The 25120-nt window shown below is 36.7% G+C and overlaps 1 protein-coding gene and 1 pseudogene across 8 annotated transcripts in view; both read right to left on the reverse strand.

The window, feature by feature from the left end:
- Window positions 1–25120, reverse strand: part of LMNTD1 (lamin tail domain containing 1) — a 443243-nt gene that overhangs the window by 183127 nt on the left and 234996 nt on the right. The gene's annotated exons all lie outside the window — the stretch shown is intronic.
- LOC121480153 lies at window positions 17477–21481 on the reverse strand (annotated as a pseudogene).

Genomic DNA, 25120 nt, shown 5'->3' on the forward strand with positions numbered 1-25120 from the left:
ACTCTGTATCATGCCATTGGACATTGGCTTATACATAGAAGCTCTCAATGAATATTTGTGGGTGATGACAAATGTAAGATTAGACTATCTGATTAATAACCCATAACACATTATAATCCATCTCTTGTATATATTTACTAAAAAATTGATTGCTGCTCTGTCTGCAAAGAATTTCAGAATGTGCTATTTGGCTGAAGGGCTGTCTTACCTCTATGAAACACCACATATGGACCATGTACTAGTACAATGTGTTTGACACAAATGGTCTGTCATCTGTTCAAGTACCCCTGCTGTGAGGAAAGAAATGAAACTCTTTCCAGATGATGTTCCTTGAGGAGAAAAAAAGCAACTTTCATTACTAACTCTTACTATGGAAATGGCAAACATGCACCACCAATAGTTCCCAGGAACACGGAACAGCCCTGAGGACAGTCTAAGTGTTTTGGTAATAGAACAGCAGAATGTGAATTCCTGTAGCTCCTCTGATTGCCCTTGAAGAGTCTGAAAGCAGAGTTGCATGTTTAATCATTGGGAAGGAATAATATAGATCACAGTGCCTGGGGAGGGAGCACCATGAAAGTCCAGCAGGCTCTGCTGAACACTCCATAGTGTTAAATGTTTTGTTGCCCTGCAGCTTGCTTGCCTTAGATAAGGGCCATCCTACACTAAAAGTATAAGCAATTAGAATCCTCTAAGGGTTTCAGGGAGCTTTCTTAGCTGTTTCAGCTAGTCTTTAGAATATATCTATATTGAGCAACATCAACAACAAATATCTAGAATATTTACACTTATATTTCTATGCACTAAGCTTATTAAGAAATTGGACAACAAGGACCTCCTGGTTGTTACTGAAGGAAAGGCATTCTGTCAAAATGGGCTAGTTCAGAGAAGTGACATTCAATTGTGATATCTGAAAATAAGTCATAACTCTGGAGTTTAACTTTGCTGGTATTAAAATGCTGCCCTCCTCACCGGCCTGGTCAATCAAAGGCGTGTGTCTTAAATATAGTAGTTCTTAAGCATTAGTGCATGTAAGAATCACCTGGAAGGCTTGGGAAATCACAAATTGATAGGCCCCACTCTCACATTAGAGCCTGAATGGAATTCCCAAGTGTATTAGTCAGCAGGTTCCAAAGAAACAGAACCAACAGGATTGACTGATTGATTTAAAGAAACTAACTCATGTGGTTATGGAGGCTAGGAAGTCCCAAGAGCTGCAGTCAGTAAGCTGGAAACTCAAGTTTCAGTCTCAGTCTGAAGGCTTAAGAACTAAGAAAGCGAATGGTATAAATTCTAGTCTGAAGGCTGGCAGGCTTGAGACTCAAGAAGAACCATTTTTTTAGGGCAAGTCCAAAGGCAAGAAACAAGATGGTATATCCCATCTCATGCAGACAGACAGGAATTCCCCCTGACTCAGCATTTTTCTTCTATTCAGGTCTTCCATTGATTAGATGAGGTTCACCCACATTAGGGGGGCAATCTGCGTTACTCAGTCTACCAATTCAAATGTTAATCTCATCCAGAAACGTCCTCACAGACATAGCAGAATGTCTGACTAAAGGTCTAGGTACCCCAGGGCCCAGCAAAGTTAATACATGAAATTAACCATCACACCAAGCAATGCTGCTGCTGCTGCTAGTCCAGAGTCCACACTCCAGTAACCAGAATTTCTAGAGAAGAAATTGGGTCAGGAGTAGAAACTCATTACTTGCTTTATCTGTATCACAGCCTGGTACCTAGGCAGGTACTTTAATAAAAAATGTATTGAGTGAGTAAATAAAGTAATTGAAGAAGGGAAGGGATTGAAGAAGGGAGAGTACTGTGCTAAAAACTTTGTAGTATTATCTCAATTGATTCATACAATAACTACCTTATTCCCATTTTACAGATGAAGAAAATGATTTGATGCTTTGAGGAAGTGGTTGAGCTGGAATGGTATCTAGGTTCTCCCTAGTTCTAAAACCTTCCTTCTTACTGTATACTGACTGCACCACAAACATTTATAGAACATCATATATGGGCAATTCTCCATGCTAGGGAAAACCTTAAGGCATTTATCATCTAGTGAGAGCCAATATTTTATTTTTTAAAAAGCCAAACACCTAAAGAAATTTGGAATAGAAGATCGGTCAAAATGTTACTGGAATGTAACATTAAGGATTAAAGGAGTAGGTATAGTGGTTTTAAGAGTGTAGATTTCAAGATCAAACTATATGGGTTTGCATCCCATTTCCAATAATCAAAAACTGTATTACTTGGCCATGTTACATAATCTCCTGCTGCAGCTTCCCCATCCATAAATATTCACCTCATAAGGGTGTTTACAACCTCTGGGTTGGATTACATTCTCACAGGATTAAGTAAATTACCATATGTAAAACATTTACATAGTGCTATTCACAGGGCAATCAATATATGAGTATTATTATCATTATTACTATTATTATTACATCCTCAGTGCCCAGCCCAATGCCTGACATGTGAAAGATAACCTGTATATAACTTATGAAGAATACTAAGAACCCATACTCTCTACAGGTTATAGCAGTTATGTATACAGCAGGTATATTTTGCTATATAATTGACCTTCTGGAAGCTCACTCAGTCTTTGGATGGTTTCTTCCTTTCCTAAGGCACCAAAATCAATAACATGTTATTAATACTTCTCAAAGTGCCTGCTTATTACTGGCTCAGTGATATTATATTAATATGGCTTTGATGTGCTACAGTATTAAACACAGAGTCAGAAAATGAGAAAAGAACCCTGAAATTTGCCTGAAATGTCTGTTTTCAGTTCTTAAAGCTGAAGATGCTCTTAAAACCTTAAGAGTTTTAAAAAAAATTAACCAGGAAGAACTTTTGAATTTGCCTTTAATTAATACCCTATGTATATGAATTGCAGGCAACGACCTCTTGTTTTGCTTTTCAGATCAACTGAATAAAAATCACTTGATAACTCAAAACTGCACTCATACTTTTGTTAAAAAGGGGCACATTGCCAAAAAAACTCATAGCAGAGCATATGAGAGCTGAGATTTGTTCTCTGACATTTAAAAGTATACCTGAGCTCTTTAGCACACGGATACTGAATATTCAACAATGGTCTGAGATTTCCAGTGCTGCTGCCTGCTTTGGCTCTTTAATTCCTAGGATATGCCAGGGTTGCACATTAGCATTTAAATGGACAGCCAAGTCCTGCAGAAACCTAAAATATATGTCACACTAACTGGCTTCAACTCCTTCAGGGGCTGTGGAGTTTCTTTGCCTCTTCTGATGTTTCAACATCTCTTTCAACTTTTGCCTTTGTGGATTTGGGATGATCAGTTATCTGCAAGATTTATAACCAACAGCTTTGATGTTAGACAGATGTATGGTGTCAACATTCTGCAATTCAAGAAAACTCTCCTTTTCCTTCAGGATGTAATGTTGTGTTTTTCTGTCTGCTGACTGCTCACTTTAATAAAATAAAGCAAACTTCAGGTCCCTGAGTTTCTCTCAGGAAAATTTTAAATTAGCCCTCATTCCAAGTTGGAACTTAATGTGGTATAATGTCCCTAAGCTTCACTAAACCATCAGACCACATCAGAAAGGGCTCAATTCTCCATACATCTAAGATCGATAGCTACATATGTCTCAGCAGTAAAAACACAAGTACTAATTACTGGAGTACTTTTATTTGGATGTGATTACTTGCCTACTGAAACTCAGACTAAATATACAACTTAAGTCACAGGTTTCTCAAAAAGCCATCATTGAATCTATCTTTTGACCTTGAGAAAGGGATAAAGGTTAAGTCTTATCAATATTCCTAGATAACCTTATCTAGTGAGCTTCCCTTAGGGCCACTGCAAGAAGCACCTCACTAATGATCACTTTCATGACATTACCTAGCGCTGTCCCATATAGTAGCCACTTGTTATATCTGGCTACCTAAGTTAATTTAAACTCCAGTTCCTCGATTGTACTGTTCACATCTCAGGTACTCAGTAGCCACATGAGGCTATTGAATTGGATAGTGTTAGATATGGAATATTTCCATCCTTTCAGAAAATTCTATTGACAGCACTGATGCAGAATCTTAGGATTTAAGGGACCTTAGAAAGGTCAACTAACCATTGGACTGGGACTGAGGAATCTCTGATATCTAGGACCTTCAGTGACAAATTATGACATTCCCTAGAAAACTCAGAGCCTAAAAGGTCATCCAGTCCAACCACACACCTAATGTAGATATTCCTTCTGTAGCATTCTTAACTTTGGACATTTCTGAGCCTGCTGGCTCAGTGATGTTATATATTAACTGGGGTGGCTGAAGCAGGCAGTAACTGGAGAATTATAGTAGAAGATTAAACTAAAACAATAAATGGGTACTAATTTTCACCAAGAGGTAGAAAGTACACAGAAGCAAGCAGACTATTAAGGCAAACACAACAAAATGGTCCCACCCACTGAAAGGGAACACATTTCATAAGCAGCCTATGAGACAGGTAATGAGACTAGCATCAAAGGCACACAAATCTTAGAAACCTCTGGTGAGTCAGGGTCCTTTGTCATACAGGCAGGGTTCTATCGAATTACTTTTTTCCCAAAAGGAATAAATAAACTGCAGTCATTGAATTCAAGAACTGAAAGAAGCCTTGGGGATTTTCCAAGATTCCACAGTAATGGAGAAAGTCCATATTGCTTTTTCTAAGGGCAAAAGCACAGATTAGTCTCAATTCCTGTAAAGAAAATTAATGACATTTTAATTGAGTATTAAATTTTTATTATTTCTCCATGCTTTTTGTTGAATGCTGTTAAAAATATTTTACTTTATATCATTTTATATTTGAAGTTGCTTCCTATTGAGAAAATTATCAACAAATATTGAATAGGAAGATGGTTTAATGTTATCAGATAGCAGATGGAAGCAGAATTAGTCTTATTTTGCTTTGGCTTCTACAATCAGAAGAATGACCACTTAATGAAAAGAGTATAACATCATTGCAAGGGGGAACTGAAACCCAATTTAGGCAAGGAAATGGAAAGAGAACATCGAGGGCTCCTTAAATATGGTGAAAACTCAGGCTCTAGACAAAAAAGACCTGTAGGTTCAAAAATGTTTCCACAAATGTGTAATTTTGGGTAAGTTATTTTACCTCTCCAATCCTCAGAAAAGTCAATCTATAAAACAGGGATTATAACAAACTATCTCATAAGGCTAGATAATATTTATAAAGTGCTGAGAACAGTCTTACTTGCTTTGCTCAATAAATGTTATTAATTACTATTTAATTATCATTAAATTACAAAACTGATTTCAAGTGTCCACATCTAGATGAATTATATACCAGGGTAATGAGTAACTTGCAGAAATATTTGTTGAATGATGAACACCCAAATTACAAGTCCAGCACCCACAGCTTAGGACTATTGCCTTAATCAGTAACATAAAATATCTGCACTCAGACACTTGCCAAAATAATGTTTCACGAATGTCAGTCATTTGATGTGATGAGCATCTGTATTAATTTCCTATTTCTGCTGTGATAAATTATCATAGGCTTAAAACAAGAGTAATTTACTCTTACAGCTCTAGAGGTCAGAAGTCTAAACAAGTCTTTCAAATGGATTTAAAAATCAGGTTCTTGGCAGGAGTGGTTCCTTCCTGGAGCTTCAGAGGAGAATTTGCTCCTTGTATTTTTCAGTTTCTAGAGGCCCCCCATGTTCCTTGACCCATGGCCCCTTCCTCACATTACTAAAGCCTCTTGCTTCCTTGTCATATCTCCCATTCCTGTCTTTGACCCTCCTGTCTCCCTCTTAAGAAATCTTGTGTTTACATCATTGGGCCCTCTGAGATAATCCAAGATAATGCCATCTCAATATCCTTAGTTTAGTCACATTTGCAAAATCCCTGTCACCATATATGTGAACATTTATAGATTCTGGGATTAGTATGCTTTGGGGGGGCATTATCTAGCCTCCTACATCCTCCTCACCATTTCATGTTTTCCATGTTTGCTTACTAGTATACTATTACTTAATATTTGTCTTAAATTGTTTTATTGACTTAATTTTATCTGTGAACTCTTGATATCAATGGGCTAGTTATATATTTATTATTAAAATATATAAAATGATATTATTAAAAGTTTTGCTTATTTTCTAACATCTTTTGGCTATGAATGATATTATATGACACACTGTAGGAAACATTGATTATAAATTCTGCTCTAAATTTACATCCTTCAAAGATTGGGGGACCTTTCTACAATATTAGATAATTAGGAAAGTCTAGCCTAGTCTAATGAGCAGGCTTCTTATCTTCTCTTCTGAATTCTTTGAGGTTTTTCCCAGTATTATTTTAAATACTTGAAGGCATGGTTTTTAACTCATATTGTTTAAGCTAAGCAGAAATTCCTTGACCAAGTTACAGCTTAATGTTAAGTTCTCTACTGTCAAGGAAGGTAAATAAAAGAATCATCTCCTGGAACTGCATTTCTGATCCTTTGCAAATCCACAATTGGAGATATGACCCATAATGGTAGTGAGCGTTTGTACAGGTAAACAAGTAATAAATTCCTCTTTGAGTTTAGTTCCTGGAAGAAAGATGGTATTAAATTTATTGGATTTCCTTTGTCATAAAAAGAAAACAAGGGAAAAAATAATAGCCTAATGTGTTTCTGTTTTTGTCTGAGGTGCTAAACATAGTCAGATTCAAGGTACAGATGAAATCAGCTCAACTCTGAGACATTGGCAGCAAGATTCCTTTGCTTCCCATTTGTGAAGTATATTGTTTTAAGGCCTAGTTGTTTTACTTTATATTGTGTCCAGTCTTGTTTGACATAATAATATACAAGTCCTATTGTGACAGGAATTATAATTAGGTGGATTTGAATGTTTTATAAAAAATAAATTCCTGAATCCTGAACTATATTTCATATTTTAAGAAAGTAATTCTGTTGGGGCATGAGAATGTAACCACAGAGAACCTGATCTAGTCCCAGCTGCCATATTCCCAAATCCATCCCCCTGTTTGCACTAAGGCTATGCTTCTCATGGGGTCCTCCCAGAAAAGGACTGAGCATGGCAAGGCTACTAAAACGGGTCCATTCTTGGGAGATTCAGAATCTCTTTGACAGCCAGTTTTGGTTTGAGAACTCTGTGAGTCTTGCTGAAATTTCCTTAGGTTGCATAGTAATCTAGGATCCTTCCATCTGATTTTCCTTCCCTTTTCTTATTCACTGTCCTTGCATTGTCGTCAGAAGAATGTGACTTCTCTGACTCCCATCCTTTTTTCTCTCACAGGCTTTTCCTTAATTAAATTTATATGTATTTAATCCGGGTGTGGCATCAACCTGTGGAAAGATCTAGATTAAGAAGTTTGTAACTTTCTGATGCTTAAAATAATCAGAATACCTTAAATTTTGATTTTATTTGAAGGTAGACAAGCATCTACTTTATACAGTGACTGTGCCAAGTTGTTTGGTTGTGTATTTGTATATCTAAAAAGACAGGACATAATACAAAGCTTTGTTCTGGGCATATTGAAACTTGGGGATGTATCTACCTCTTGGAGTATTTTGATGCAGCTTCCATGTGGAATGAACAACTTAGGATCTATATCAGTGTAGCATAGTTGAACTGTTAGGCCATCAAAAGACTGTTGATAGAATGATGAATGATGAAAAAGACTTCAGTAGCTATTACAGTGTTTCGTAATGAGATATAGTAGATAGAAAAAGAGTTATCATAGTGCTCAGGTATGAAGTAATTGAGACTGGATCTTGCTGACAATCTATTTAAGACGGAACATGGGAAAACTGAAACCACAATGATATTGAAGGCAAAAACCAATTAAAATAAAAGAACAAAACTTGCAAAGAAATGATGTACTTGAATAATTGTCCTGAAATTTCCTTTTAAAAGACAGAGTGCTTATACGTAATACTCAACTTGGAGAAGATATAATACAAATAACTTTTAGTTTCTTAGATGCTTCAATAGCAGCTATTTCCTTGCGTTAGCCCATTTTGACTGATAGGACTTTAATCTTCATGTCGCAGGCCCTGGTGATATTTTAGGTTGTAACAAAGGGGCAATCTCCCATGCTTTAAATTTTAACTCCAAACCTTAACTCTTTCAAATTCCAGGGTTATTCCTGGAATTTTGAATTGAATTTCTTGAACATATAAGCAGACTGCAAAATATATGTTCATAATAAATGGCAATTTTTAGGACTAAAGTATTCATCATACATATATGTTATTTACAATAGACACCTTTCAAGCATCTTATACCCTGTGTTATAGCATAATCTCTTTAAAGTTGGCTTTATATAGTATAGACAATCAGGGACAACTGATTCTTTTACTATCAGTTTGTTTAGAAGGAATTAACTGATAAGAGTTGAGTCACTGGTGCTGAGCAAGAATAGTGCTCAAGGGAGTCTCATTTTCACTTTCTTTTATTTATTTGAGAGAAAAAGAGAGTGCAATTGGGGCAAGGGGCAGAGGGACAAGGAGAAAAGGAATCTCTAGCAAACTCCCCCCTGAGCACAGAGCCCAAGCAGGACTCTATCTCAGGATCCTGACATCATGACCTGAGCCAAAATCAAGAGTCAGATGTTTAACTGATTGCACCACCCAGGCACCTCAGGAGTCTCATTTTAATAAAACATATGAATCAGATATTGTTGGTAGATATAAATTATGTTTGAAATTGTTATATTAAAAATAGAAGCTGTTATAAAATATAACAATAAGGTAATTTATAGTTTAATTTTTTTCAAAGCATTTCAATTGTCTAAGTAATTGAGAGGGGTGTTTTAAAGAGGGTGGAGTATTGAAAAATAGGAAAAGCCATGGAGATGTGGAACTATTCCCTGGTAGTTTTTTTTTTTTTTTAAGGTATTTATTCATGAGAAACACAGAGAGAGAAGCAGAGACACAGGCAGAGGGAGAAGCAGGCTCCATGCAGGGAGCCAGACGTAGGACTCGATCCTGAGTCTCCAGGATCACACCCTGGGCTGAAGGTGGCGCTAAACTGCTGAGCCACCTGGGCTGCCCATTTCCTGGTAGTTTTAACTTTCTTTCTTTCTTTTTTTAAAACTTGATACCATGGTAATAACTACCTCTAAAACATACGCATAGTAGAAAGGAGAGGTCGGAAATTGTGGAGATAATTGTAAAACCCATTATAATGTTGTGTGATTATCTTAAACACAAAAATTCTGTAGATGTACCATAGTAATAACTACCTCTAAAACATATGCATAATGCAAAGGAGGGGTCGGAAATTGTGGAGATAATTGTAAAACCCATTATAGTGTTGTGTGATTATCTTAATTCTGTAGATGTATTTTTAGCCATAAAATACATACTGCTTGAAAGAGGAAAACATTCTGCATTTCTCCTGTACTTTTATTCTATTACTCTTAATACTTCATTTCTGACACCCAATGTGTGGGTTTTCCACACCAAACTATTTTCCAGCTTTCTGGATACCAACTAGGTATCCTATAATTTAACTTATTACTGAATTTGCATTACACTCCACAAGGTAAGGGATTAGTGCCCCCAAAATGTCCTCTCCCCTCAACTTCAGATGCCAGTTACAAGTCCAGGTTGTCATCTGTGCTTGTGACTAATCGCCTCTAAATCAGAGATACAATGACCCTCTTTCAAGTTTGATAATTTGTTAGAGTGGCTCATAAAACTCAGGAAAACAATTTACTAGCAGTTTATTATAAATTGGATACACTCAAGAACAGTCAGGTGAAAGAGGATGAGGTTTGAGGGAAGGGGCATGTCACCCTCCCAGCATCTCCATATGTTCATCAACCAAGAAGCTTTCCTAATCCCTTTGGTTGAGATTTTTATAAAAGCTTCATTATGTATGCACAATTAATTAGATAATTAGCCATTGATGATTAACTCAACCTCTAGTCCTTCTACATTCTCCGAGGTCAGAGGGTGGGGATGAAAAAGTTCTAACCCTCTAATAACATGGTTAGTTCCCTTAGCAGCTAGTCCCCATCCTGTGATTATCTAGGGGTTTTCCAAAAGTCACCTCAGTGACATAAACTCAGATGTGGCTGAAATGTGTTTGAAATGAATATCAAGACACCTTCATGACTCTTATCACTTTGGAGATTCCAAGGATTTTAGCAGCTCCCTGCTAGGATTGGGACTTGTTATTCATAACAAGAGATACATCTTTAGCCTTTGTAGCTCTTATCACTTAGGAAATTAAAATGGGGCTCTGGCCAAAAAATGGAGACAAAGACCAGATATACTTATATTGCTTATTATATCACTATATCACACTATTTACTAAAATCTTTAACCATGGCTCTAATCTATAACTCAGTTAGAAATGAGATTTCAATAGAAATCCATTTTGCATTGTGATATGTTCTATGGTAGTAAAAGAAAGAGCAAGTGTTCCTAAATGTAAGCCCCTTTTTAATACTAGCACTTGACAAAGCCTCAAGTTTCACATTTCCACTTTAGTGAACTGGGAGGACATCTTTACAAAGTTGGTGTTAAAGAGAGTACCATCTGAAAGAGGAAAAATAATAAACAAGGAGGATGGGCAGTAAAGAGATTTTAGATAAAAAAAAAGAGAGAGATTTTAGAATCAGGTACATTTTTTAAAAAACTGAAGTTGCTTTTAAGTAGATAGCAAATAGATAAGCATCAGCAAAAATATCACCAGTGTCTCTGTAGAGGGAAAAAGTAGAAAGACGGTAGTTAGAGGCTGGAGTTACCTAATTACTGAAATGGTTCCTGGAAAGGAAAAAGAGTCCTACAGTCCAAACATTCAATAGCAATGGAAACTAGCAGCCAAAGGAATTAAATTGTGATTTTATTTTCATCTCTGGATTCATTGAAGGTAGTTATATAGGCAGCTCCCAAAGACAGTTTAACTGGTAGCAATGCTCAGAACATTATTACTCTACTCTTAATATCATCATTGATAATTCTGTTTTGGCAACTCTGGTATGACTGCTGTTATTTCAATAGCTAGAATAAAATATCTTCTTACATAACATAAAGTCATATTTTGTGTATTTTTCTTCATGTCTGAGTATCATTTACCAGGTACCTATAATGACTTAGATTAGATGTCCTCTAGGCATCTGTTGAGTTCCAAAATTCTTTGAGTCTATGAGGTGCAAGAGACATAGTGCTTTCTTACAGAAGACAAATAAATGGAGATTCGAAGTCCTGGAGTAACAAGAAATTGATTTATCCTTACTTTAAATGAATATAAAATATATAGGGAAAAAAGTTTTCAGATATTGGGCAATAGACACCACAGGAATGTAACCCCCAAGGAAAAGGACACAAATAAGATAAGTTCTAGGCCTGCACTGTCTTATGACCCAGAGGAAGTTTCTAGACAGAACAAGAGACCAAATGCAGTATGGCAGTCTCACGATGTTGAAAGTATAGGGATTGGAGTTTAAGGTGACCAAGATGACTAGACTTTATAGAACAGTGTACCAGAGAGAAGAGAGCTGTGTATATTGAGAGAGATTTCCAGAAATTTGCAGAGAAATTTGCAGAGAAATTTGATTTTTTCAGCTCTAATCAGTGCATGTGTATGAAAAAACTACCCAAGGCTGGGGAAGGAAAGAGCTACCAGAAAAAGGAGGCAAAACAATGTGTAGGAGTTCTGATGGGAATAGTTTGTGTTCCTACTAGCCAAAGTAAAAAGATCTTGTAATACATAGGGCCTTAGGAAGAATCCCCAGAAGGCCTTAGTAGAATGACTAAAATAACCCTATACAAAAGCTGCTCTGCATCCACTCTGGTTAAGCTTAAAAGAGAGTCTCTCAATCACTTATTCTAAGTAAGTTAATGACATACAGAAGAAAGTCAAATGCAATTTACAGGATGACAACAAAACCCAGTACCAAAAATATAGAATTTGCAATGTTTAGCATCCAATTACAAATACCAGGTACGATAAAGAATCATACAACTCAGCACCCAAAAACCAAACAATCCACTTAAAAAAATGGGCAGAAGATCTAAATAGATATTTTTCTAAGGAAGATATACAGATGCCCAACACATACATGAAAAGATGCTCAACATCGTTAATTACCAAGGAAATGAAAATCAAACCACAAAGAGATATCACCTCACACCTATAAGGATAGCTATTATCAAAAAATAAGAAATAGCTAATGTTGGTAAGTATATGCAGAAAAGGGAGCCCTTGTACACTGTTGGTGAGAATGTAAACCAGTGCAATCATTATGGAAAACAGTAGGGAGGTTCCTTAAAATACTAAAAATAGGGCAGCCCGGGTGGCACAGCGGTTTAGCACTGCCTGCAGCCTGGGGTGTGATCCTGGAGACCCGGGATCGAGTCCTATGTTGGGCTCCCTGCATGGAGCCTGCTTCTCCCTCTGCCTGTGTCTCTGTCTCTGTCTCTGTCTCTGTCTCTGTCTCTCTCTCTCTCCCTCTGTGTGTGTCTCTATGAATAAATAAATAAAATCTTTAAAAAAAATACTAAAAATAGAACTGCAATACGATCCAGCAATACCACTTTTGGGTACTTACTTGAAGAAAACTAAAATGTGAACTCAGAAAGATAAATCCATCTGCATGTTCACTGCAGCATTATCTATAATAACCAAGATATGGGGCAGCCCGTGTGGCTCAGCGGTTTAGCACCGCCTTCAGCCCAGGGTGTGATCCTGGGGACCCGAGATCGAGTCCCGCATGGGGCTCCCTGCATGGAGCCTGCTTCTCCCTCTGCCTGTCTCTCTCTCTCTCTCTCTCTCTGTCTGTGTCTCTCATGAATAAATAAATAAAATCTTTTTAAAAAAGTTTAAAAAAAATAACCAAGATATGGAAAAAACCTAAGTGCCCATTGATGGATAAATGAAAAAAGAAAGTGTGGTATAAATGGAATACTAGTCAGCCATAAAAAGAATAAAATCTTATTATTTACGACAGCATGAATAGATCTTGAGAATATTATGCTAAAATGAAATAAGTCAGAGAGAGAAAGACAAATACTGTATGATCTCACATGTATGTGAAATATTGAAAAAAAACACAAGTTCATAGACATGGAGAACAGAGTGGTGTCTACTGAAGATAGGGGATGGGTAGAAGAAAGGAGTTAAAGGGGTCAAAAGGTAAGAACTTCCAAATACAAATTAAGTTAAGTCATGGAGTTGTAATGTACAGCATAGTATCTGTGGCTAATAATATTGTATTGCATATTTGGAAGTTGCTCAGACTGTAGACTTTAAAAATTATCATCATAAGAAAAAAAAGGTTTGTAACTACGTAAGGGGACAGATGTTAATTAGACCTATTGTAGTAATAATTTTGCAATGTATATAGATATCAAATTATTATATTGTACAACTGAAAATAATAGATATTATTTATTTATTTATTTATTTATTTATTTATTTATTTATTTATTTATAAGAAAGAGAGAAAGCATAAAAGAGGGACAGAGGGAGAGGAAGAAGCAGGCTCCCTACTGAACAGGGAGCCCAATGTGGGACTCAATCCCAGGACCCTGAGATCATGACCTGAACTGAAGGTGGAAAGAAGCAGAAAATATGACCCATAACTCAGAGGACAATCAAGATAAACAGACACAAAAATGGAAGAGATGATGATACCAACAGACAATGGCCAGTGTAATTAGGCCCACGTGTTTAAAATGGTAGAATAAAACATAATCATTATGAAGAGAAAAGCAAAAGATATAAGAAGAGCCTGTACAGAATGGCTAGATTAAAAAATATATATGATAAAAAATATCAATTGTCTTCAAGATATAGCCAAAGAAGTTATGTGAAGTTAAGCATTGAGACCAAAAAAAAAAAAAAAAAAAAAAGACTGAAAAAATTATTCCTGGGACAGTAAAGTAGTCTAATATGTATGTAATTAAAGTCTCAGGGGAGAGAAGATGAGAAGATACAGGGACAGAAAAAACTGTTTGAAGAAAGAATGCCTAAACATTTTTCAATTTGCTAAAAATGATTAACCCAAAGATCCAAGAAGCTCAACAACCCAAAGCAAAATAAATATAAAGAAAACCAGTGAAAGTCACATTGTAATCAAATATCCAACAACCAGCAATAAAGAAACAATCTTAAAAGTAGCCAGAGAAAAGTAGACACATTGCATACTCAGGGGCAAAGACAAGAAAGACAAAAACAAAAAAACAAAAACAAAAACAAAAACAAAAAAAAAATTGGAAATATCTTTCAAGTACTATCAATCTAGAATTCTATACCCAGATAAAGTATCTTTCAAAAATCAAGGCTAAGTGGAGTCTTCATCAGACAGACAAAACTGAGAGAACAGACAACTACAATTGACTTCATGTTTTTCATATAATTTGAATTATTGGGGAAAAAATATTGCATTACCTGGAACTAGCAAAGATAGTTCAGTCTTCTTTGAAATTTAAAGGCTTATCCTCTCCCACTCTTCCTCACACAGCATTACAGAGTGAGTCCATGTTAAATAACCCCAAGATATGAGCCTATGCATTCCTTTTTTTTTTCTTAAGATTTTATTTATTTATTCATGAGAGACACAGAGAGAGGGAGAGAGGCAGAGACACAGGCAGAGGGAGAAGCAGGCTCCATGCAGGGAGCCTGACATGGGACTTGATCCCAGGTCCCCAGGATCACACCCTGGGCTGCAGGCGGCACTAAACCACGGTGCCATTGGGGCTGCCCAAGCCTGTGCATTCCTAATACAATGTAAAGGATCTCATCTCATCTATCATACTTTACCATAGTATGATAAATTGTACTATCACACAGCTTCTCAGTCTAAAGATTACTAACATTGTAAGATATGAATCACAGGAAAGAGAACTCTCTTCTTTTTAAACAAAGGTAAAACTGTATCAGTTTCCTCATATCTAAAACAAAGAGATTCATATAGATAACATCTAAGGTTCCTTCTATCTCTGAAAGTACATAAGCCCAAGAAAAATGCGGGCATAACAATTTACTAAATAAGAACTCTGCAATGTTACTCCTCTCAAATTAATAAATACATAATTATAAATTGTGATAAGTATCACACAGGATAAAACGTATTGATATCAGATAAAATAATAGGGGACCTAAGAGAGGATGGGGAATGCTATGGACTGAATTGTATCTGCCCCCATAAAATTCTTATATTGAATCCTTAACCCCTAATGTGATAGTATTTGGAGATAGGATCTTCGCAATATAATTAAGTTTATTTATTTATTTGTTTATTTATTTATTTATTTATTTATTTTTATAATTAAGTTTAGATGAGGCCTTCATGATGGGAATAGTGCCCTTATAAGAAGAAACAACTTTCTCTTTCTCTTTGATCCATGTGAGGATACAACAAGGTGGCCATCTCTGATCCTGGAAGGGAGCCTTCACTAGAACCTAAAACCATGCTGGCATTCTGATCTCAGACTTCCAGCCTACAGAACTGTGGGAAAACAAATTTCTGTTGTTTAAGCCACCCAGCCACCTGTCTCATTTTGTTATGACGGCTCATGCTAAGATTACAAACTGTCAAGTAATGCCTCTCTTATGTAGTAACCAAGTAACATTTCAGCTGAGATCTAAAGGATGAGTAGAAACTGGAGTGAGAAAAGGATTTCAGGTAGGAAATAACATGTGAGAGGAACTGCAGCTAAGACAAGAAGAGTACCTTTGAGGAATTGCAAGAATGATGAATCTATCAAGATTGAGGAGGAGAATTTGGGGCCGTAGAGGTAGGCAGGGGCCATATTAGACAGGTGCTTGAAGGCAACAGTACAAATCTTGGTCTCTATCCTATGTGCAAGGTTTAAAGCAAGGTGATAACATGAATACATTTTTGTCTTAAAAAAGACTGATTACATTCTACAGGAGGGCTGTCCAATAGAAATATATTGCAAGCCACACAGGACATTTAAATTTTCTGTTAGTCACATTTTAAAAAATATTTATTCATGAGAGACACAGAGAGAGAGAGGCAGAGACACTGGCAGAGGGAGAAGTAGGCTACATGCAGGGAGCTTGATATGGGACTCAATCCTGGGACCCCAGGATCACGCCCTGAGCCAAAGAAAGATGCTTAACCGCTAAGTCACGCATGTGTCCCTATTAGTCATATTTTTAAAAGTAAAGAGAAATCTATCAAATTATTTTTAGTGATAGATCTTATTTAGCTCAACATACCCAAACCATCAAATCATTATCATGTCAATGTAAAAGTTTATTGACATCTTACATTTTTTTCTGTACTAAATCTTTGAAATACAGTGTGCATTTTTTTTCCCTTGTGTGTATTTTAAACTTACATCACATCTCAATTCAAACCTGCAGCATTTCCAGTGGTTAGTAGCCACCTGTGGCTGGTGGCTACTGTACTGGACAGTACAGACTCAGAGAATGAACTGGGGGGTAATGGAATGGGAGCAGAAAGTTCAGTTGAGAGATTACTGCAGAAGTCCTAGTGACATTAAGTGTTGCATTAAGTGTTATAACAACAGAGATGGCAGGAAGTGAAGAGATTTGAGATTAGCATGGAAAGAATTAATAGCAATAGAAATGAAGGAATGTGAGGAAAAGCATTTAAAAGTAAAATAGAACCAGAAATAAACCATAGGATAATTCTAAGACTGATCCTAATTAATGCTTTGATCTTATATTTACTCTCATAGAGGTGCCTTAAGCAGGATATATATTTTCACTGTCACTTATGATTTTGTTATTTTCTTTTTTATCCTTTCAATTTTGGTCAACTGCTTTTTTGACTTGGTCTGCTTCAAAATTCCTGTTCCTTTTTCATCTGTATAGTTAATTCAACTTGATTTAACACATATTATTGAATGACTGATTTGTGCAAAGCTTTGTGCCAAACACTGAGAAGATTAAAAAAATAAGAAATGGCACCCATTAAGAAGTTGAGTCTAGGGGTTCCTGGCTGGCTTCGGTGATCAAGAGTCTGACTCTTGACTTCATTTCAGGTCATGATCTCAGGGTGGCGGGATCAAGTCCGGCATCTGGCTGCCCACTTGGTGAGGAGTCTGCTTGAGCTTCTTGGATTCTCTTTCTCCCTCTCCCTCTCCTTCTCCCTACCACTCACTCTCTCTCTCTTAGATAAATAAGTAAATCTTTAAACAACAGCAACAACAACAACAAAAGAAGTTAAGTGTAATATATGAGACCTAAAACATTTATTCTTTTTCTTTCAATTTTTTTGGCTGCTTTTTTTTTTTTTTTTTTTTTGTCTGTTTGTTTGGTGTGGCAAATTCACAATAGGCAGTTTATTTTTAGAATTTGATCCAAAATCCAGAAAAAATAAATAAAAGGAGCTGAGTCCCTATTATGTTAGTACACAAAATAAACCAAAACTAATCAACATTTACCATGAGATCATTTAAATATATTTGCAAATGATCTGATAAGGGAAACATGATTTACAATATGGGAAACTTCTACCAACCAAAGACTTAAATGCAGTGTCCTGTAGGTCATCTAGACTATATTAGCATGGATGAACCAAGTGGTAGGTCCAAAATGCATTCCTCAAACACCCTCCTCAGAAGCAGACTTTGATAACTGTCTGTGGTAAAAAACACCAACTCCTGTTCTTCATAATACTGTATGGTCACTTTCTCCATTTTCTCCCATGATGATGAGTCCATTTTAAATACTTCAATTAATCTGAAAATATTCCAAATCCACAGAATAGCAGACGTTTCCATTCTTGCATCTGCAGATTGTGCAAGGAGATCCAGCCATGTTCAGACTAACTGCTAAGCCTTGAAATGCCACAGCTGTCCAGGCAAGTTTTTCTGATGTCATAGGCAATGTTATCAACGAGGCAGAGGTCACTGACCCGGCAGGGAAACAATGCCTTTCCAAGAGGGCTGTGTACTCCCAGCTCAAATTGGAGTAAGTGGCCAGTAATCTATTTCTTCTTCGAGACACCAGCACTGCTAGCAGCTGTGACTTCAATTCTCTCCACTTTGATAGAGCTTGTGTCCATTTTGATCTAAATATTAACTTGTGACCCTGGTGTCACACTTTGGGCAACGGAAAAAGGTCAACGTTTGGATTCCAGCAATCACAAGCTGTCTATTGGCAGGATATCTTTTGGTCCTTGCAGGGACAGAGAACACCAGTTTCTTTCAAGATCAACCTGCCTATTGCACTGCAGCTCTCCATTGGGGCAGTCACCAGAGCAGGAGGGCTTTAGAAAGGCAGATGCAGTCAAATCCCCATGCCAGGTTGATGAAGGCAGAATCGCTCCAACAGGTATGAGTTCTGAAGGCGCATTCATCAACATCAGTACAGGACTCCATCCTCATAAAAACTGCTTCTGCACACACAGTGGTACTGCTATGGCAGGTTAACGCAGCAGGTGTGGTTGTGGCACTCAATGATCCCCCCTGTACATTCATCAATGTCTTTCTCACAGTGGGTTCCTTTGAAATCCAGAGGACAAACACATTTGAGGAGCCACGATGTTTCATATCTGCTGTCCTTTTGGCAGAACATTCTGCAGATGGTCCCATTCCCCAAGTAGCCCAGTTTGTAGGTGCAGCTGTGTCCCTGGACAATGTTGGCACAGATGGCATTCTCATCACAGATGTGTTGCCTGTGGCCACATTCATCATACTTTGTACAAGAGAAGTCATCTACACGAATGTATCCTGGGACACAGTCATAGCGATATAACCCAGGCAAGTTGACACACACAGTATTGGCAGGACAGTAATGCATTTTAGCTGCACACTCATCAATATTTTCATGGTAGGCAGAGTCTCTCTGGCCACAGATGTACCATTCTCGCACTCCCAAGTAGCTTCTGTATTCTAGTTTTTGCACTGTAAGTTTTCACCACATTTAGGTCTGTGTGCACAAAAGTTATAACCTCTACTGCATGTGATCATTTTCTGAGCAGTTCAAAGGTAGGTATGCTTTTACAATTTTTACTGAAACTCCACCTCAGCATTCCCAGCATCTCTTAGTTAAAATCCACTGGCCTTCTGCAAGGACATTTCCTGCATAGATATGTTTTGGTCAGCAGACTTTACAGCACTGGTTAGCAAAGTGCATGGGGAGGTAGTCTAGGGAGCAACTGAGAGGGGGATAGGACATCCTTTGACACTCTACAGCACCACTTTGCATGTTCAGTTCTTGCAGTGATCACCATTAACCCAGAAGACTTAGTCTCTATAGAGCAATCCACTCACCTGGCTGGCAGATCTCATAATGAGAGTTTTACAGTTAACTAGGTCTTGTCACTGCATAATTTAGTTTTGTTGGCATCTTGGTCAAAAGCCCCTGAAAATCCATTATTCCTTAGGCCAGGCTTAAGAAATCACTGCAAGTTGGACAAATGTGATTCAAGTTCAGCACTATGTTATGTATACATTCGGCATAAAGATAATATTCCAATGTCAGATGATTCCTTTGAATAAGCCATGCTATTGGTTTCACTGACCAACATGACCTTGTGCCTCTGTCTACCATCCAGTACGAAAGTGCTTCAGTCCTAGGCTTTCCAATATAGTTGTATCAAATCTCATCCCTCAGACCATTGCTGTCCAATTCAAAATAGCTGTGTTCCAGTTCTCAAATGGACAGTATTACTTCTAAAGTCAATGATTTCTGCTGCACAGTGGCCAAGAAGAATAGCTCTTATTCCAGAACAGCTGACTTCATTTCTTCTAAGAACAGTTCTTATTCCAGAATAGCTGAATTAATTTCTTACTCACATGAGGGACTACATGGACCTCTCTTTGTATATCTTGCCTTCTCTAGGTTTCTTCGGTTCTTGTCCCCCTCCTACATCTTCAAAGTCAGCAGTGTAGCATCTTAGACTCTCTCTCTGCTTCTATCTTCATGCTGTGCCTCTCTTTATCTTGTCTTCACTGTTTAACAATTGTTTCCTGTTTCATCCAGAACATTCTTAGAGAATTTGTAAATCCCTATTTTTGGTAGAATGCTTGCCTGATCATTCCTCAGGGTCAGTGAGAAGAACAAAAATCACTGTAGGCATTTTGAACAAAATGGGGTTTAACACTGGGAATTAAAGATTTACTAAACAATCTGAAGTGCTAGGAGAGCAAATGTTAGGGAAGCCCCTGAAAACTTTCAGGAAATCTAGAAGTACAAGAATACCAAGAAAGCTGCCTTTGTTGACCTTAGCTACTTCACCAAAGTGAGTGTTTTTCAGAAAGGAGTATCTTTGGAAGCCATGGGCAAAACTTCATGTTAACCATCTCCTAATCCTCACCTGCCTGCCCATGGCTGTCTGCCCATGACTGAAGAATAATGGATTTCCCCCTCTTTTTATATTTCAAGGATAAACCTCTCATTTGAGAATCTAACCTAAAATCTGCTGGCTAGGGATCCTGGTAAATGTAGTTGCCAGGATCCTCCTTTGGAATGGAAGGTAGAATTTAGAAATAGGGTGGGCATGAAACTGAGTTGAAATATATAACCAGGCACATGTAGATTAGGCATATTGTTCAATCTGTGATAAAATATCATATGTCTATAAGTCTTAAATATCAATTTTAATTTTGTACTCCTAAATAAAATTTCAATTAGATTTCTAGCATTTGTATCTTGAATAATGTTTCTTTCACCAGAATCAGAAAGTATTTAGGGAGTTCAAAGGCAATTAAGCCATAAAAATGTATTTGAGAGATTGAATATACAAATGGAAAATGGATAGACCATATACAAATATAGAACTTTGGCTTACAACCTATAGCAACCTGCCCAGGAAATGAACCCCTTTATGTACAGTAAATAGCCCAGGAAGCCAACTAACTTTAAGTCAGACTTACAGGAAGCCAGATTGCTATCTCTCATAACAATCCAGGAAGCTAAGCAATAACTCCTGTAACAATCAGACCAAAATGGCCAGTACTTGATTCATAATTGATAGCATCTCTGCTTTTTGTCCCCACTTCCAGTTTAGGACCAAGTAGAGAAAGTCAAGTACAGACCCCTAACCAATCATGAAAGATGCCTCACTTCTAGTTGGCCTGCCTATAGCTTCTCCATACCAATAGACTCCAATCAGGACCCACCTGAAGCCTTTCTGAAGACTTTTTTTTTTTTTTGTCCACTCTGAAGCTTTCCCAACTTTGCTTTTTACATTCGGTTAATCTTTATTTCTACAGTATTGACCAAGCTAGAATTTGATATAAAAAGAAACTGTATTTTGCAAAGGAAATAATGCACAAACTTCTAGGCACCAATTTTCTCATAGGTAGCAGGCACTATGGGACAGTGGTTAAGTGCTTGAGTTGTAGAATCAGAAAATTAGACTTCAACTTGTATCATTTCCACTGTCTAGCTATATTTTTTAGGGTCATTAAGAGAATTAAACTAGGTAATAGTTGTAAACTACATTATCTAATTTTGTGTTATCATTATATTCTCTTTCCAATCTCATGACCTCCATCCTATTCCTCACATAAATTACCTCTTGCTTCATCGACCTTCCTCCCCCGACCCCCCAGCCTTTCTTCAACTCATCTAACAAGAAGCAACCAAGTAAATCTTCCTCAAGTGTTATCATCTCATTCCTCTACTCACAAAACCCTAGGGCCCTAAAAACATCCATAATATAGGGATCCCTGGGTGACTCAGTGGTTTAGTGCCTGCCTTTGGCCCAGGTTATGATCCTGGGGTCCCAGGATTGAGTCCCACATGAGGCTCCCTGTATGGAGCCTGCTTCTCCCTCTGCCTGTGTCTCTGCCTCTCTCTCTCTGTGCGTGTCTTTCATGAATAAATAAATAAAATCTTTTTAAAAAATCCATACTCTTCTTTTTATATCTTCTCAGAACTCTCTCTCTCACACAGAAAATTACCTTACATTCTAGCCAAATGCATATATTCACTGGTCTAGAGATATTCCACAAAGTCCCATGCAAATGACCACTTTTCCTCCATTGCTCATATTTAAAATAAACCACATCTCTTTTCTTAATATCTGAATCTTACATTTCATTTACAATCCAGCTCAAATCCTCTCTCTCCCATTAAGCCTTATCAGACAACTGCATTCCAGAGTAATTTCTTCCTCTCTAGAATCCTAAAGCTTTTACTAGATTCACTGAGTCACATTCTGATTTGCAATAGAGACAATTTCTCATGTATGTGTATCAAAACTCAGTGAGAAAATAGTACTTCTACAGGCAGGGCCAGTAGTCTATTCTTTTATTGTGTATTGCCATATACGTAAGCATACAACTGTAATTGCTATTCAGAACTATGTTTCTGTTATTGGTGCCAAACACTTCATTTTATCTGATTTAATTTTCTTCAGAACTCTTGTGGGAGGGGCTATAATTGGCCACTTATCAGGCAAGAAAATTTAAACATAGAGAGGTTGAGTTATTTGCCCAAGGTCACAGAATTAGTAAGATAATTTGAACCACCTAGGTATCTCCAATTCCACAACTTTTGCTATTAATAACATTTTGTGGATTGCTTAAACATATTGCTTTATGAAATCTTACCAGATACACATATAAATTCCCTCTCTTTATTTCGAATGTCTCCACAGGAACCCCAAATATGAGATTCATTTTAGAGATCATTTATTTCTATAGTAGAATCAACTTCCTAAGACATTTTTCCTCAATCTGTGATAGAAACCTTGAAATAACCAGAAAGGCTTCAAAAAGTATATTTACTTTACCATGTCGGTTCTTCAGAATTGAAACACGGCAGAAAAAAATCACATGAGGCCATGCAACATCTTCCTATTTGCCATTCATTCCTATTTTGAGCAGAATTTGGATGCCACTATTCACCCAAAATTTTTAGGTGGGTTTTAGAATATATGTCTTAGGTCCTAGATAAAAATAAGAATAGTTGTTATTCATAGCATTTTAGTAATAAATTACAATCAAAACTAATGTAAAATTTCAAATATTGAATATTCCATAAAGATTTATTGTGAGGGAGGATATTTTTGGCTTTTTGATTCATTTGATTTTTGTTTTTTTTTTTTTTTTTTACCTTGTCTCTCTCAATAATCTTTGATATACATTCATTTTTAAGATGGTGTGGAAAAGTAGAAGCACAGTGGGGTTGGAAAAAAACCTTGTCCAAAGTATCTTACAGTTTTAAATTCTTTAATCAGAGAAGCATATGAACTCTCTTGAGTTTTACTGAATTAAAAAAAAAAAACAAAAACAAAAAATCACTTAATTTTAAACCTGACCATTCAAGAATATTAAACTGACTTGGCTCTTTTGGCAATCCATGGTAAGGAAAGTTGGGAAAATCCAATCCTGACAAAGAAATTCCAATTCAAAGAGAGTAATGTTAAATAAAGATCTTTCTCAATATACACTTAAAATATAAAGAGGCCATATCTTTATTTTATGCTTGTTTGTCCTATAAAGATACAAATGTATGGAAAGGAAATGAAAATTTTAAATCAACATTCAGTGGTAATTAAAAGCAATTGTAGTCCTCAGGCTGTTTCTTTCCAATATGATCCAGTGATCAGAAGGAATTGGAAATGATTACATTTTAACTAGAAACACATTTCTGTCCAGCACTGAGCTTCCAAGCATGAAAAAGGCACAGTGGTGGCCCCTGTTTGTGTTTCCATCTGGGGCTCTAATTTGAACTTCAGTGATTATTCTGCCAGACTTCTGGCTGTGCAAAGATCCAGAAAGTCAAAGCCAGCATATTCTTGTATGCTGTTTCATGCAAAAAAATAAAATTGCACCAATTACCATGTTTGCATTTTGTAGAATGGCTCTATTTAAATCGATTATAGGTTAAACAAGAGCATTTGTAAAATTCACAGCTCAGAGTTAATCTGGCTTTATTCCAAGGCACCCGATCTGAGAAGTAAGTGATTGCAAGCACTCTTGGAAACAAAAAGCTAGCAATGGCCTATAATGGAAAACAGTTTGAAACAATTAAATTAAGCCTGCTTTTCAAATTAAGAAATTCATCCCATTGCTGGCCTTTCATTTGAAAGATTTCTTCAGATCCCATTAAAAATGCTCATCTTAAAAAAAAAAAAATAAAAAAAAATGCTCATCTTAAAAAAAAAAAAATAAAAAAAAATGCTCATCTTTTTATGATATTTAGTTCGTGCTTCCAAAATGATATCGTCATCAGTGATAAGGATAAAAGCAATGAGAAATGTAATGCCTCATGCCAGGAATTACTTGGTCATAGAAAGCACCTGAAGGCTGTTGTAGTTACTCTGACTTGAGAGCTCCTGGCGCTGGGAATTCTGTTTTCTATGGCCAGGAGAGAATGGTGAAGTCATAGAAGTCTTGAGGGGGGAAAGAGAATAACTTTGTGATCCCTAAAAAGCTTGGCAACTTACTATATTTGATGTGATAAGTACAGTCCTTTCATTTTCTTATTCTAAACACACATGAATCTTTTTGATCAATGAATCTTTGCTCCTGATTCTTATTCTGAGAATCTAATCATTCCTTAGAACTTTTATATAAAGTTTTAAAGGATATGATGTCATTCTTGGAGTTTTCAAAATTTGTTTACAAGGTATGAAAACTGAAGGCCTATAAAATAACAGAGTAAGAGCTTCTTTATCTATAATCCTTTAGATATGTTTTGTTCCCAACACATTTTCCCCAGAAAGATAAAGGGTAGAAATGCTCTAATGAGAAAAGCAAATTACTATTTTTGGAAACAAGTTAGATGCCCTCATTCATTTCATTTCATTTCATTTCATTTCATTTTCACAAATACACATATAATGCTTCCTATGTTCCAGGTACCATTCTCAACACTTCTCAAATATTAATTCATTTAACCTATCCATCAACACCATAAAGCAAGGTACTATTATTAACCCCATTTTACAGATGAGATGGAAAGAGGGGTTAAGTAATTGCCTAAGATCATACAGCTGGGAAGACAAAATGTTGAAGTTCTGCAGTCCGTCTCATGTTTATAAGGAAACTTGATGGTGTGAACGAGCATATGGCCCACATAGACTATCAACAAAAGCTGTTCAGTGGCATGGGTTTTGAGAACAAATGGTAAAATCATTCTGTATTTGGTTGTATGAATTTTATAGCTCAGAGGTGATTTTTCATGTTTGTCATGTAAAGGGTAAAATATTCAAATG

Source organism: Vulpes lagopus, chromosome 21, assembly GCF_018345385.1.
Source record: "Vulpes lagopus strain Blue_001 chromosome 21, ASM1834538v1, whole genome shotgun sequence".
Classification (NCBI taxonomy): Eukaryota; Metazoa; Chordata; class Mammalia; order Carnivora; family Canidae; genus Vulpes; species Vulpes lagopus.